The sequence below is a fragment of the Curcuma longa genome, chromosome 16 (assembly GCF_044706935.1).
Source record: "Curcuma longa cultivar G26 ecotype Majalengka, Jawa Barat chromosome 16, ITB_CL_G26_1.1, whole genome shotgun sequence".
In the NCBI taxonomy this organism is placed as follows: domain Eukaryota; kingdom Viridiplantae; phylum Streptophyta; class Magnoliopsida; order Zingiberales; family Zingiberaceae; genus Curcuma; species Curcuma longa.
Genome location: NC_133876.1, coordinates 7,355,338 through 7,370,867, shown reverse-complemented (window position 1 = coordinate 7,370,867; position 15,530 = coordinate 7,355,338).

Genomic DNA, 15,530 nt, shown 5'->3' with positions numbered 1-15,530 from the left:
TTGGGTTAACAATAGAAAACTTTTAGATAATTCCAGTCCGTGTATATTGTCAAGTCTCCATCAACTGGGAAGACTGATCCTTCTATGCAAACTTTCAAGTTGAAAATTGCATAGTGGCATAACATAAAGATAGAGAACGCACCTTCTTCACGATCATCTCACACTGAGTTCCTTTTCCGGAGGCAGGAGCCCCCGATATCATCACCTTGAGCGGCTCCTTGGCGGCGTAACAAACCAACCGTAAGTCCTGGCAAGTGATAAAAGAAGAACAGCATCAGCAATTGCGGCAAAGATCTTCAATTAAAAATCTCGAAGAACATACCCTAGACTTAGGGCTTCTTTTCCAGGAAGGATTCGCGGGCCGGAGACGGAACGGACGAGGGAGGCGATGATGACGAGAAGGAAAGGAGGAAGAGGAGGAAAGAGGGCCGGCTGAGGCGCATCTAGCAGCAGGTCTCATGCGGTAGGTTATGGTGGAGGCGGAGGGGATGACGCCGGCGGTAGTGGCCATTGCCTCTCCGTTCTCGTTGCTGAGTCGGAGGCTGGAGGGAGGGCGGAATGGAGGCGATAACGAGAGAATTACTAACCACTCGTGGCACAAGGCTTCTTGCTTGGATAAGCTAAGGAAAGCGTTGCGTGGGCCTTTAATGGGCCCGCAACTCAGGCCTTGATATAAACTTAATTTTTGAGAAAAATTAAAATGGCGCATCATTTTCTTTAAAATAGTTTTTTTTTAAATTTTTTTTATTTCATAATAAAAAGGGCAAATTTTTTTAGTCTAAATTTGCCTTTCAAAGCCCGTTGGAACTTCACCCAACTGCCTTAAAACTAGGGTCATGTAGCTAGCGATAAATGAGCCAAGCCATTCGTGAATGATTCGATCAAGTCCGGATATGACCACGTGGACATTAGGTAAGGTCGGGTATAAAAAAGTAAAGTAATTATCATTAAATCATAATTAAAAGTTACTAAACCAGGACAGACCTCATAATATAGTTTTAGCCGACCTCATAAGGTATATATTGTAACGCCCCCCTTCTTACCTCTAAGGCGATCCATTACTTATACTTAATAAAATCGACTATTAATTTGAAATTTCTTGCTATGTGATGGTGGAATAAACACATGCTTGCATGACAATTAGACATAATTTAACGATTCCTAAGCATGAATTTAGAAACCTCGACTTTGTATCAACTTAGCACTGAAACTGAGCATTCCTATCAATTAATTTCATCATAAGTAGTATGTTAACCTCAGAATTGGTTCTCTAACCTTAAGCTATGCATTTCGCTTCTAATTAGCATGTATTAGTAATATGTCAATTGCAAGTAAAACATAAGAATACTAAGCAGGCTACCATGATTAACTCATCTCACAATAATAAGAAATCTAAACATAACATCATGCATATTGTTCAACTAAAAGTGCGGAATTAAATAACATATAAATCTAGTTCATTCTACTCTGAACATAATGCAAGTTCTCCAAGGATCTTTATTCTATGTTCCACCACAGCACACACTTCACATCGTCCCTGCCGCCTCCGCTACTCTTGTTTTCCTTTGCCCTTATCTGCAGTATAAGGAAAATAAACTATAAGCATAAAGCTTAGCAAGTACCATCCTACTCACAAAACAATACATATTTCAAAATCATGCCTTTAAAAACACATGTAAGAAAATATTTTCATGCTTATCAAATATTCTTACTGAAACATAATATCATGGCATAATCATCATAAAAACGCATGAACTAAAAGCATAAGCTACTGACATGAAAATCTAACCGAACTACGCATGATCTTGGAGGAAAACTGATTTCACTTGACTAATAATGAACTTTTGAAAACTTTATACATATAGTAAGTGAAAATACTAATCATCCTGATATGGGCCCGGCATTGTGCTAACTGTGCGCGCATCCCTAATTAGATCCGAGGTAACTAATCCCGAATCCATTAGGGTACTACTAGGCGGTCTAGGGTCTAGGGGCGATCTAGGAACCCACCCAATGGACGAACTGGAGTCCAAGCACATGCCATAAAACAAAAGTAAAATACTTTATCAATAATTCCTTTTCTTTAACCTTGCATATACTAGACAGTCTAGAGCCTAGGGGCGATCTAGGAGCCCACCCAATGGACGATCTAGGGTTCATAATTACTGAGGCAAGGTAACTATTTCATAAACATGTTATGCATTCTAAACACCTTACATGTTTATAATCTCCACATACATACATAAATCTCGAATATCTAAAACTATGAATTTTATGCGTACACACGGAGCTACTTATACTGCAGGTGAGAGGTACTTACCTTCTGCGCTAATTTTCTTACAATTCTTCCGTTAGAGAAAAAGATCTCCTCGGCGATCTTCCTATGTCTATGCGTTCTTCTCGCAGAGAGGAGCATCCTTGTAGAAGAAGTTCTCCGGAAGTCTTCCTTATGATCCTAGGGGACGGACTCCTCGTTCTTCGGGTTTGGGGCGCCGAGAGGGAGGAGAAAAGAGGGCGACGACGTTCTGGGCGAGAGGTGAGGGAAGAGTTTTCGAAGATAATCAGAACCCTCTCTTAAGCCTCATATTTATATTAAGTGATTCCTAGACCTAATTCGCCAATAAATAAAATTTGGTTCCTTCTTTTTTGTAACAGACTTGTTGGGCACTTGGTTATTGGAACTATCTTAAAAGTCTTAAATTTTAAAAGGTTGCAAGATCGAATCCCGCCTCGGACATTTTTTGATTTTTAAACCTAACTCGACTATAATTAAATTCGGTTCCTTTTTTTTTTTATACAGATTTGTTGGCTCTCTTAGTCATTGGAATTATTTTAAAGGGTGTAGATTCCAATAGGTCGCGGGTGCGAATCTCGCTTAAGCTTCTTTTTGTTCCGCTACTTCCGCTACTCTAAAAATTCCAGAAAAATATCATAAAATTCTAGAAAAATTATAGAATATTTTTAAAATTATTTTTGAGAATTTTCGGGCCCTTCTTACCTCTAAGGCGATCCGTTACTTATACTTAATAAAATCTACTATTAATTTGAAATTTCTTGCTATGTGATGGTGGAATAAACACATGCTTGCATGACAATTAGACATAATTTAACGATTCCTAAGCATGAATTTAGAAACCTCGACTTTGTATCAACTTAGCACTGAAACTGAGCATTCCTATCAATTAATTTCATCATAAGTAGTATGTTAACCTCAGAATTGGTTCTCTAACCTTAAGCTATGCATTTCGCTTCTAATTAGCATGTATTAGTAATATGTCAATTGCAAGTAAAACATAAGAATACTAAGCAGGCTACCATGATTAACTCATCTCACAATAATAAGAAATCTAAACATAACATCATGCATATTGTTCAACTAAAAGTGTGGAATTAAATAACATATAAATCTAGTTCATTCTACTCTGAATAAAGCAAGTTCCCCAAGGATCTTTATTCTATGTTCCACCACAGCACACACTTCACATCGTCCCTACTGCCTCCGCTACTCTTGTTTTCCTTTGCCATTATCTGCAGTATAAGGAAAATAAACTATAAGCATAAAGCTTAGCAAGTACCATCCTACTCACAAAACAATACATATTTCAAAATCATGCCTTTAAAAACACATGTAAGAAAATATTTTCATGCTTTTCAAATATTCTTACTGAAACATAATATCATGGCATAATCATCATAAAAACCCATGAACTAAAAGCATAAGCTACTGACATGAGAATCTAACCGAACTACGCATGATCTTGGAGGAAAACTGATTTCACTTGACTAATAATGATCTTTTGAAAACTTTATACATATAGTAAGTGAAAATACTAATCATCCTGATATGGGCCCGACATTGTGCTAACTGTGCGCGCATCCCTAATTAGATCCGAGGTAGCTAATCCCGAACCCATTAGGGTACTACTAGACGGTCTAGGGCCTAGGGGCGATCTAGGAACCCACCCAATGGACGAACTGGAGTCCAAGCACATGCCATAAAACAAAAGTAAAATACTTTATCAATAATTTCTTTTCTTTAACCTTGCATATACTAGGCAGTCTAGGGTCTAGGGGCGATCTAGGAGCCCACCCAATGGACGATCTAGGGTTCATAATTACTGAGGCAAGGTAACTATTTCATAAACATGTTATGCATTCTAAACACCTTACATGTTTATAATCTCCACATACATACATAAATCTCGAATATCTAAAACTATGGATTTTATGCGTACACACGGAGCTACTTATACTGCAGGTGAGAAGTACTTACCTTCTGCGCTAATTTTCTTACAATTCTTCCGTTAGAGAAAAAGATCTCCTCGGCGATCTTCCTATGTCTATGCGTTCTTCTCGCAGAGAGGAGCGCCCTTGTAGAAGAAGTTCTCCGGAAGTCTTCCTTATGATCCTAGGGGACGGACTCCTCGTTCTTCGGGTTTGGGGCGCCGAGAGGGAGGAGAAAAGAGGGCGACGGCGTTCTGGGCGAGAGGTGAGGGAAGGATTTTCGAAGATAATCAAAACCCTCTCTTAAGCCTCCTATTTATATTAAGTGATTCCTAGACCTAATTCACCGATAAATAAAATTTGATTCCTTCTTTTTTGTAACAGACCTGTTGGGCACTTGGTTATTGGAACTATTTTAAGAGTTCTAAATTCTAAAAGGTCGCAGGATCGAATCCCGCCTCGGACATTTTCCGATTTTTAAACCTAACTCGACTATAATTAAATTCGGTTCCTTTTTTTTTGGAACAGATTTGCTGGCTCTCTTAGTTATTGAAATTATTTTAAAGGGTGTAGATTTCAATAGGTCGCGGGTTCGAATCTCGTTTAAGCTTCTTTTTGTTCCGCTACTCTAAAAATTCCAGAAAAATATCCTAAAATTCTAGAAAAATTATAGAATATTTTTAAAATTATTTTTGAGTATTTTCGGGCCCTTCTTACCTCTAAGGCGATCCGTTACATATACTTACTAAAATCTACTATTAATTTGAAATTTCTTACTATGTGATGGTGGAATAAACACATGCTTGCATGACAATTAGACATAATTTAACGATTCCTAAGCATGAATTTAGAAACCTCGACTTTGTATCAACTTAGCACTGAAACTGAGCATTCCTATCAATTAATTTCATCATAAGTAGTATGTTAACCTCAGAATTGGTTCTCTAACCTTAAGCTATGCATTTCGCTTCTAATTAGCATGTATTAGTAATATGTCAATTGCAAGTAAAACATAAGAATACTAAGCAGGCTACCATGATTAACTCATCTCACAATAATAAGAAATCTAAACATAACATCATGCATATTGTTCAACTAAAAGTGCGGAATTAAATAACATATAAATCTAGTTCATTCTACTCTGAACATAATGCAAGTTCCCCAAGGATCTTTATTCTATGTTCCACCACAGCACACACTTCACATCGTCCCTGCCGCCTCCGCTACTCTTGTTTTCCTTTGCCATTATCTGCAGTATAAGGAAAATAAACTATAAGCATAAAGCTTAGCAAGTACCATCCTACTCACAAAATAATACATATTTCAAAATCATGCCTTTAAAAACACATGTAAGAAAATATTTTCATGCTTTTCAAATATTCTTACTGAAACATAATATTATGCCATAATCATCATAAAAACCCATGAACGAAAAGCATAAGCTACTGACATGAGAATCTAACCGAACTACACATGATCTTGGAGGAAAACTGATTTCACTTGACTAATAATGAACTTTTGAAACTTTATACATATAGTAAGTGAAAATACTAATCATCCTGATATGGGCCCGGCATTGTGCTAACTATGCGCGCATCCCTAATTAGACCCGAGGTAGCTAATCCCGAACCCATTAGGGTACTACTAGGCGGTCTAGGGCCTAGGGGCGATCTAGGAGCCCACCCAATGGACGAACTGGAGTCCAAGCACATGCCATAAAATAAAAGTAAAATACTTTATCAATAATTCCTTTTCTTTAACCTTGCATATACTAGGCGGTCTAGGGCCTAGGGGCGATCTAGGAGCTCACCCAATGGACGATCTATGGTTCATAATTACTGAGGCAAGGTAACTATTTCATAAACATGTTATGAATTCTAAACACCTTACATGTTTATAATCTCCACATACATACATAAATCTCGAATATCTAAAACTATGGATTTTATGCGTACACACGGATCTACTTATACTGCAGGTGAGAGGTACTTACTTCCTGCGCTAATTTCCTTACAATTCTTTCGTTAGAGAAGAAGATATTCTCGACGATCTTCCTATGTCTACCCGTTCTTCTCGCGGAGAGGAGCGTCCTTATGGAAGAAGTTCTCCGGAAACCTTCCTTGTGATCCTCGGGGACGAAATCTTCGTTCTTCGGGTTTGAGGCGCCGAGAGGGAGGAGAAAAGAGGGCGACGACGTTCTGGGCGAGAGGTGAGGGAAGGGGTTTCGAAGATAATCCAAATCCTCTCTTAAGCCTCCTATTTATATTAAGTGATTCCTAGACCTAACTCACCGATAAATAAAAATTTGGTTCTTTCTTATTTGGAACAGACTGCTAGGCTGTTTGGTTATTGGCGATATTTTAGAAGTTGTAGATTTCTAAAGGTTGCGGGTTCAAATCCTGCGTTGGATGTTTTTTCTTCCTATTTATTTTTGCTACTTCCGCTACTCCAAAAATTTCAAAAAAATATTCTAAAATTCTAGAAAAATCATAGAATATTTCTAAAATTATTTTTGAGAATTTTCGGGCCTTACAATCCAGTTAACTACTTAGCCTTTAATGCTTAATTATTAAATCTAATAATTAACCCCTCTTTAATCACTACTAGAAAAATGTTAATAGACAACGCGGAAAATGCATTGTCTTTGTGGGTTAAAAAGCGTTGTAAGAGGCCCTGTTGTAAAAGGGGTCCCTCAACGACAACGCTTTTTAAGCGTTGTCTTTGTTAACATCGACAACACCTTCGCAACGCAGAAAAAGCGTTGTAAATATTATAACATTTTTTGCGACGCTTTAAAAACGTTATTTTTAATAGATATGACAACACATTTTGCAATGGTTAAAAAGCGTTGTAATTTTTTTACAAATTGCTTGGGTTTTGCAACGTTTTTAAAAGCGTTGTCTTTTGATTTTTTTAGCAGTAAATATGAAATAATATATTTTGTAAATACAAAACCATTGGCTACAAAAGTTACTAAATCACATACAAAACATACAACTTATATTTACACAAAAACCATTCATACAGTAGGTTCATAACACAAATTGATAACATACAGCATGTCCATAACATACAACTTATATAAGTTCATAACACAAATTCAAGTTACAACTTCCCTTGGGACCAGTGCCTTCAAGGAAGAAACGTTGTAGAATGCTACTTTTCCCTTGGGAAAAGTGGGCTGGAAAGGCCAGTTGTCTCTTCTTTGCAGCAACAGTTCCCTGAGGAGAAAAGGAGAAAGTGGATGGGTGCGTGCAGACATACAAGAACATAGCAGTCAAGTTGGATAAAACAAACTAGTAATATGTTCAGAGTTTAAAGAAAGACCTTCGATGGTATGTTATAGGAGTTGCTGTTGCAATTGCTGCTCTTTCAATTCGTCTCAATGTAGGAGCTGCAGCATCAGTAGCTGCTATGGTGCTTGCCCTGCCAGAATGATCTACAAAATAAAAGAAGTCAAATGGAGTAAATTGAAAACAAATGTGATACAGTGCATAGCAAGCAGACCAAAAATGCAAGAAAGACAAGTGCATATGGAACGAAGCTAACTAAACTTTTTGGTATGAGAAGCTATCATGATTCCTAAAAGTTGCTTTCTGAAATGAGATACATTCCTATGAGGTATAAATAACAAGACATCTTATTGTTACTTACTGCTATCAATTCTACAGCTACTTGGGTTAGTTCAGACTGCCATCGACCTTGTTCTACTCCACCTGCCTGGCCGCCTAAATCTCGAATTAGTTCTGACAGTTTTTTTCCCACCTGAAATACAACTTCAACGAGGAGAGTTAGACGGACCATTTTTAATTCTGATAAGGTAAAACTATATGTCAATGCCCACAAGAGACAAGGTAAAGCTAATTAAAGACAACAGAATTAAAAAAATAATATTAATGAGAATATGAAATTTCAAGAAAGAAAGGGTCAGTGAAAGAAAACATTCATATGCAAATTACTTGGTATCAAAGATTGAGTTCATAATGGTAAATCTTACCGACTCCCACAAATGTGAGATAAATTAGAACTCAAACAGGTGGATATCCATAGTTGTCTAGTATTTTTGTCCCAATGAAGAACAGTGAACCATCAAGAAGGGTTTATACGCTTAAATGAGTAAGTTATTATTGACTTGCTTAAGCATTTGATGGCAGTGGATAAGTCTCTTATCTAGGCAAGTTGTGAAAATTGACATCCTATGATATTGGAAAGAGCTATGTAATGGTAGAGCCACCATTGAGCTCACTCCCTGCTAATTATGGATGATTTTGAATTGAGTTCGACATTGTCCTTAACCACGATGTCAAAGCCAAGTGGAGAAATTGTGACACCCTAATTTAGTTCAACAAAGATAATTGTGGGCCAATAAAGAGGGACTATAAGCTTAGATGTGTGAGGTACTATTAATTTGGGATTAAGTATTGAGCTAGTGTTGGGTCTCATAAGATAACAGGTCAGTCATCACATCTAGGTGGCAGTCTTCTGTCCTACAGCAATAATCTATATACCCTAAAACACTTCATACATATAAGGCTGCAGGTGGTGTAATCATTCGTGGTTGCAGAAGATGCAAAAGAACTTTTATACCATTATTTGCACGAACAACCTCTCTTGCCTGATGATAGCATTGTTCCAACTGGGATGCAAGGCCGGCACATCCAAACCCAGATCCTAAAGATATTCTGCGATCTCCAACCACTCCAGATGGTGAAGCAGGGACAACTGAGCCACCACCAGAAACTGTTGTATTACTTCTCTCCACAAAATTGGATTCACCATTCCGTTCCAAGACATTCAATGCTGGATGGATTACCTAACATAAAAATACAGAAACATAACATGGAAAATACGAAAGTTATTTATACATATACTGAAATTTGAATGTGAGCAATTGTGTGTGCAAGGTTAAAGTAATGTTTGACTGCAATCATATACTGAAAAATACAGATAGCTGCATTTTTTCTAGCTTGGTCTTGGGGGCATAACAGAAGCTGAAGAGCTAACTCGACCACCTTACCCACCACATCAGATGGAAGCGCACAGACACGCTCCATAATAACCTGCAAAAATATATCATTAAATGACTTGATAAAGCCAACATGAATGGTGCACTTAGTAAGAATTGAAAAAGGAGAGAATTGTACTCCATTTAATGTGCTTCACTAGTACCTGGAGAGAACCAATGGTAAATAAGCATGATGAAAGGCCAAAGTAAGTCTGCAAAACTCTAGGGACAGAAAGAAGTTTTTGCATTCCACCACGATCAACAAATAATGCAGCAAACTTACGATGAGCAACTAAGGCACATATAAGTTTGAGTACTTCTGGCAGTAAAGCTAAACGACTTGGTTTTTCTTCAAAGCTCTTTTGAAACAAGGCAAGGCAGACATCAACACCCTTTTCATGCAGAATAGGGCCAAAAGCTTCAACATATTCTCCCAGAATTTCCAGGCACTGAATGCAACATTTTTGTCTAAGCCTTGCCAGAATCTCTTTATCCAAGATGATTATATCTAAAGGTTGTTCATCCTGTTCCACTTCTGTAGCCTTGGATGCCATTAAATTTTCATCAATTTGACATTCACTCCTAAACCAGAAAATTTTGCAATTATCCAACAGAAAGAAAGGAATTACATGTGCACAGCAAACCAAAAAATAAAAAATAAGTGTTTAGATGTGCTGAATAGACTAAGAGGTTACTGAATTACCTTGAGACCTTTGTAGCATTAGCAACATCAACTACAGTAGTTGCAGCTGCAGTAGCAGCTGAAATGGCAGCTTCTTCATCATTTGTATTTTCCCATGACTAGATAACAAATGAGTAACATTAGTGTATGAAAATGATAAAGCAAGATGATCATGTGAAAGTTACCTCTACTGCAGCAGTCTTCACAAGTTCAGCTGCAGCATCTCCTGCTGCTTTTATTGCTTCGGATGCTGCAGCACCACCAGCATCAGAACCTCCACCAGGAATTCTTTACTTCCCTGCGCACCGTCATGGTTAAGCTGCTTGATGGCCACCGTCTGCTCCCCGAGATGTCATTTTTGTGAACAAAACATCAAAAGGTTGAGTTTTGTTCAGTAGGAAGCGAAGGAGGAAGAAGAAGGGGGAGGGAAATCACTTGCCTGTCCTATATCAAGTCGCCCTTTGTAAACCCTACCGAAACCCCCTTCACCGATTACATTGGCCTTTTGAAAGTTCCGGCAGGCCGTTGCGAGATCCTTAAAGGCGAACTTTTTCGCGGATTCGCTCCTCCAGCTTTCTTGATACGATGTAGTCTTCTCCTTTCGTATCGCGCATCAAAAAAAGAGCTAAGTTTGGAACCAAGAATGAGGATATAAATCAAGTTTTGAGGTACTTTAGGGTTTGAGCCACCCACCTGAAGAAGCATTGACCGCTACTCTCGAAGTAGAATCGGAGCGAGGGGCGGCTTCAATCCTACCGTCGATTCCCCTCCGGCGAGGGCTGAAACAGGGAAAACAGTTCATTTATAGCAGCAATCGAAATCTGCTCTTCGCCAAAACCTATCGAACACGCTAGTTCATCGCCCCGGTCGGCGGCTATTCCTTCCTCTCCGACACGGAAAGGGTGCGGCGGCAGTGGCGTCGGTAGAGCCGTAGAGGAGGGGCAGAGGAGGCGCGGCGGCTGGCGGCGGAGGGTAGAGGGAAATCGCGAGGGGAAAGGCGGCGCAGCAGGCTGAGGGATATCGTCTTAGGGTTTCCTTCGCCGCCTTTAAAACCTTCACGTCTAGAGGGAAATCGGACCTGGACGAGCACCGCCCTAGAGGGGAGCACGGACCTGGAAGAGCACGAAAGGGGAGGGAGTCGGAAGAAAAGTAGCTAGAGAAGTGCGAGAGGGGGCGTGAGAAGACGAGCGAGGTGCGAGCGGGAGAGACACGAAAATGGGGCGGGAGAAGAACGAAATCGCGGACTGCTCGATAAAAAACCTGGATATAAACCCTCTAAACCCTCAACGACAACGGTCAACGACAATACTTTTTAAAAGCGTTATCTTTGGCAAAAAAACCTGCTAAAAGATAACGTTTTCGACAACGGTTTTTTAAAAGTGTTGTGGTTGACCCAAAATCAACACTAATAGACAACGCTTTCTGAACAAACATTGTCTTTTAGTTTTCAAAGACAACGGTTTTGACTAAAAACATTGTAAATTGAAAAACCACAACGCTTTTGCTAAAAACCATTGTCTTTGGGGCGTTGTCTATTAACTTTTTTCTAGTAGTGAATCTTTACGAATTCATTAGTATTATTTATAATTAACCCCTATCTCTTTATGAAATATTCTAAATCTAACAAATAATCTTAAGTGGGGGAAGATACGGGTGTTACAATCTCCCATCCTTATAAAAGTTTCGTCCTCGAAACTTAGAACAACTCTTGGGTATTTTTATCTCATATCTTCTTCACGTTCTTGAGTTGCTTCTTCGAATCTTTGATTCCGTCAATAACTACCTTAATTGGTTGACTGCATCAATAATTTCTCTAAAATGAAATCTCATTTCCGATCTTTCCAACATATAATAGTCTACTAATTTCAAACGTTTACTCATGTCATCCATATTTACTTTCAAAAATGGATCTTCTCCGAAATTCCTTACTATTCCAAGTTTAATATCAAGTCCTCTACCAGTTAAATGGTTTAAATGAACTTAGAATCATAGTTTCGGCTTCCATCAAATGTATCATCCGAACTAAAATATACTATTGCATTAGTTTATTATATACAAATTAGACATAATTTCATGTCTTACAAAGATTTCTTATATTTCTCTTACATGACGTTGCCCTTACCTCTTCTTAGATCTATATCAAATACCATCAACAAGTTAATTGGTTAAGTATTTCTCAAGTATTATTTTCTAAATTTTATCCATAATCCTACCTTCCTAGTAAGAAAAAATATTTTTCCTATTACAATTCCCTTAAGTACTTTCACCAAAATCCAAAACCTACATGTATAGAAAAAGCAGTTATTCCATATACTAACTTGAAGAATCATTTTTTTTTAGGTTTTTCAACTTACAAAGATCCTTACTTTATCTTTGTCCTTACAAGTTGAAGTTGAATAAGCTCTTCTTTTAGTCTTAACCTCTTTTGTAGGGATTTTGTTAAACATACAAAATGTTTTAACTTTAAAAATTATTCTTTTTACTAATAATAAACATATATATAACTTAAGAATCATTCTTTATGCTAGTCATAATAAACATGTCTAACTTAAAAATTATTCTAAAAGAAGAGAAAACATACATATTCTTTATTACTTGGAAGCTGCACACATTACTAATTATTAACAATTAACTGATTAGTATCGGATTATTAACTAAACTAGCTTAATCAACAAACCTAACTTTAATTAATTAAACTTTACCTTAATCAATTAATCTAATTAATAATTCCTTTTGTTTTTGCTGCGCTCGTCTTCAACTCGGCAGAACAGAGGAGGCGGCACGGGTGGCGGTGCTGGTCAGTGGCGAAGGTCGGCAACGTCTTCACGGTGGCGTCGGGCGGAGGAGGCGACGGCGTGCGGCGTCGAGCGGCGATCGGGCGTCACGCGGCAGAGGCCGGCAGGGCATCTGGCGGCGTTTCCTCGCAACAGGCGACGGCGGAGGGTTGCGGTCTGCAGGGGACGGTGGCGCTAGTCGAGCTGGGGGTCGGCCCGCCTTTAAAGCCTTCTCCGTCCCGGGTTTTTCGCCGGCGGACGCGGGCGGCGACGGGCCGGGCGCGGTCTGCGCGAGACGCGGGCGCGGTGAACAGAATAGTTGCACGTATTTTTAATAGGGAATGCACAGTAAACCCAAACCCGATTAAATCTAAATCACCGGCTAAACCCAATTAAAACAATTGAACCTGTTACTATAGCGAACCGGGTTTAATTTTGGTTCGCGTGGTTCACTAACCAAACGACCTCCGATTTGATCCAAACTAATTTTGTTGGATTCGTCTTTGTAAAACGAATCTTTTCACCTATTTTATTTTATCAAAACCCCTTCCAGTATGAACCCAATCAACTTTTTCAGTTTGGTTCAATCTTGGTTCATTTGGTTCACTAACTAAACAGTCTCTAATTTGACCTAAACCAATTTGTTTAATTCGTCTGCAAAGATGAATTTTTCCTTCTATCATTTAACTAAAGAACCTTTATTATAATTTTAAATCTAATTAAAAATTCTAAAAATAGGAAAAAATAATACGGGTGTTACAATCTCCCATACCTTATAAAAGTTTCGTCCTCGAAACTTAGAACAACTCCGGGGTACTTTTATCTCATATCTTTTTCATGTTCCCGAGTTGTTTCTTCATTGGTAAGGGCGAACACTCGGGCATTTGTGGTGACCGGTGGGGCCTCCAACCATCCTTGATTGATGTGAGGTCCCTCTAGTGTTGCCTGCATCTGATGTAGTTGAGCAGGTTTACCCTCATAGGGATTTGGTTGTTGTTGGGGTTGATTTGCCTTGGTAGGGCAAAACTTGGCCATATGCCCTTCTAAGCCACATGTGTAGCATTCCCTCGTGCCTTGTCGACAATATCCAGGGTGCATCTTCCCACACTTAGAACATGAAGGATATCTAGTTTGTTTACTTATTGAACCCCCTTTTGAGTTACCTCCTGGAGTCCTTTGTTCCCAATGCTTCCTTTTGTTACCGTTATTGTTTCCTTCCAGTTCTGTTGGTTACCTTGATATTTCTGACTTCCCGAATTTCCAAAATTCCTATTCTCACTTGAGGCTTGCTTCTGTTGCAAATTGTTGATCTTTATGCTGTTTAAATAGTGCTCAGTGATCAAAGCACTATTAATTAGCTCTTCAGAAGTCTGTGGTCTATTGACTCCTCCGGCCACATTAAGAGCGATTTCAGGTCGCAGCATCTTGAGCATCAATCTTACCCTTTCTTTTTCAGTGCTGACTAGCTCGGGGCATAAACGGGCTAGCCTATTAAACTTCTTCACGGCCTCTTCAACTGATAAGTTCTCTTGTCGGAACTCCGTAAACTCGTCGTAGTGTCTGTTGGTAACTCTCATGTGAAAGTATTCTTCAAGGAATTCAGTTTCAAAATCCGCCCAAGTCATTTGATTCACCGTTCTCTTAGCCTTTACCCTTTCTCACCACATTCTTGCATCTCCAGCAAAACAAAAAGATGCACACTTTACTTTCTCATTCTCCGGCCAATCCAGTAGTTACGCGGCAGAGGGCCGGCAGGGCGTCTAGCGGCGTTTCCTCACAACAGGCGACGGCGGAGGGTTGCGGTCTGCAGGGGACGGCGGCGCTGGTCGAGCTGGGGGTCAGCTAGGGTTCGACCCGCCTTTAAAGCCTTCTCCGTCCCGGGTTTTCCGCCGACGGACGCGGGCGGCGGCGGGCCGGGCGCGGTCTGCGCGAGATGCGGGCGCGGTGAACAGAATAGTTGCGCGTATTTTTAATAGGGAATGCACAGTAAACCCAAATCCGATTAAATCTAAACCACCGGCTAAACCCAATTAAAACAATTGAACCTGTTACTGTAGCGAATCGGGTTTAATTTTGGTTCGCGTGGTTCACTAACCAAACGACTTCCGATTTAACCCAAACTAATTTTGTTGGATTTGTCTTTGTAAAACGAATCTTTTCACCTATTTTATTTTATCAAAACCCCTTCCAGTATGAACCCAATTAATTTGGTTTAGTTTGGTTCAATCTTGGTTCATTTGGTTCACTAACTAAACGGTCTCTAATTTGACCTAAACCAATTTGTTTAATTCGTCTTTGCAAAGATGAATTTTTCCTTCTATCATTTAACTAAATAACCTTTATTATAATTTTAAATCTAATTAAAAATCCTAAAAATAGGGAAAAATAATATGGGTGTTACAATCCGAATTCTACCAGAGAACTTATGGGCCTCGTGCCCGATACCCGCCTGTCTAAAGTAAAATACTTTTCTTATACTTCTTATATCATGCAATTTGGAAAGAAACAATTTACACATGCTTTAACATAAAATGATGTCATGGAAATAGTACTTTATGCATGCTCTATAAAATCATACTGTGGAAAGAATAAAGAAAACAACGGAACAACTCATACTGCAGGTGAGAGATGTACTTACCACCTGCGCTAAGTTTCTTATGATTCTTCCGTTAGAGTTTCGGAGAAGAAGATCTTCTCGACGATTTTCCTACGTCTACGCGTTCTTCTTGCTTGGGTGAGTCCGGATCTACAAGAACTCATTGGATCTTCCCTCTCCTTGGCCAGCTACCACACAAGAACTCTGGATTTCCCCCCTTTTTTTGTTTTCGTATATATATATATATAT